This window comes from Mus caroli, chromosome 9 (genome assembly GCF_900094665.2).
Source record: "Mus caroli chromosome 9, CAROLI_EIJ_v1.1, whole genome shotgun sequence".
Taxonomy (NCBI): domain Eukaryota; kingdom Metazoa; phylum Chordata; class Mammalia; order Rodentia; family Muridae; genus Mus; species Mus caroli.
The window spans coordinates 106,189,571-106,191,186 of record NC_034578.1 but is presented as its reverse complement, the minus strand read 5'-3'; positions in this window follow the sequence as shown (position 1 = coordinate 106,191,186).

The following is a 1,616-nucleotide window of genomic DNA, read 5'->3' as shown; positions in this document are numbered from 1 at the left end:
AAACCAGATCTGATTTCCAGTGAAATTCCACTGGGAGATGGTTTAGAATCCTTGTCATTCCCTGCCCTCTCTTGTTGACTGTGAGCTGTTGGGAGCGACCTTGTTTGAATGTTAACTGCCTTATCAGCCATAAGTGCTTACTGGTACAGAGTCTTGGCCTCAGTGGAAAAGTACTGGCCCAGTTGAGAACGAACAGCTATAGATCTTGTGGTTAGGCACCTAGCAACCCATTCTGCTCTGTTCTTCCTGCTGAACATTTTACCCAGCCAACATCCTGCTCTTGAGAACAGGTGCATTCCCCAGAAATAAAGCGATCCTACTCCACCTCCCCCCTCCCCCCATATCCTGCTTCTATGAGTATATAACCTGCATGGGAACAATAAAAATGTGTCAGCTTGATCAGACTTCCTGACTTGCTGTCTGTTCTTTGTGTCTCTTGCCCTCCCCCATTCTCTTCCAGGTGGTTTCCCAGTCCCTGTTGACCATCCTGTGGGTCAGGACAACTGGCACCCAGCATAGGTCCCCTGGGGGCTCACAGAGGAGAGAATGCCACTCATCATTAGAGGGTAGGCCTACTCGCTCATCTCCAGAAGCGCCCAAGAGCAGTTTTTGTTCGACATAATGCCACGGTCCAGCCGCAGTGAGACAGTCGGGAGATCATAGCATGGCACAGATCTTAAGGTAAGACATGGGACAGGCATTTTCTAAACAGTCACTCTTTGTGTCAGGTCTTAAAGAGTTCCTCAAGACATGAGGTACTAGGGTTAAGAAAAAGGATTTGAAGAAATTTTTAGATTTTGTGGGAGATATTTGTCCATGGTTCCCCCAAGAGGGAACAATTGATGAAAAAAGGTGGCCTCAAGTTAGTGATTGTTTCGAAGATTATTATGAAGCATTTGGATCTACAAAAATACCTGTTATGGCCTTTAGCTACTGGTCCCTCATTAATGACATTCTTAGAACCACCCCTGAATGGCCAGATCTCCAACACTTGGTGTCAGAGGGAGAGCGGTCTCTTAAAGAATCCATCTCCCATCCTCCTTCCGCTAACCTAGTGACTTATACACAATCTTTGTACCCTTTAAGAGAGTGACCTTTGTCTGCTCCACCTTCTGTGGCTGATGGTGTCTCAGATCTCCCCCCTTTATCACCCATTATGGACCTTTCTTTGACCCCACCTAGGGAGGAAATCAAGACAGCAAACCCTTATCCTTCCCTCATTGATCTTAATAACAACCTGCCACCTGTTGATGAGGCGACCCTGGAGGAGGAGGCAACTCGATATGAATTGGAGTACTATCGTGGTCCGCCAAAAACAGCCACAATTGCCCTAGTCTTGGCCCCTCCACTGAGAGGTGCTGCCACACTCCCATCTTTCTTTCCCCCACCACCCCATAGGACTTTAGATGCAGTTTTTGATCCACCTCTCATGTCCAGCGCCTACCACAGGTTAACTGCTGATGTGGCATCCCTGTACCACATGGTAGAGACCTGGAAGGAATAAGTACAACTGCTTAGAGCCCTCCAACAATTAGAGGCAGAATTGCTTGATCTAACACCTTACCCCCAGCAACTGCCTCATGTCTCTGTTAAAACTAAAAAAGATCATAAGAAGA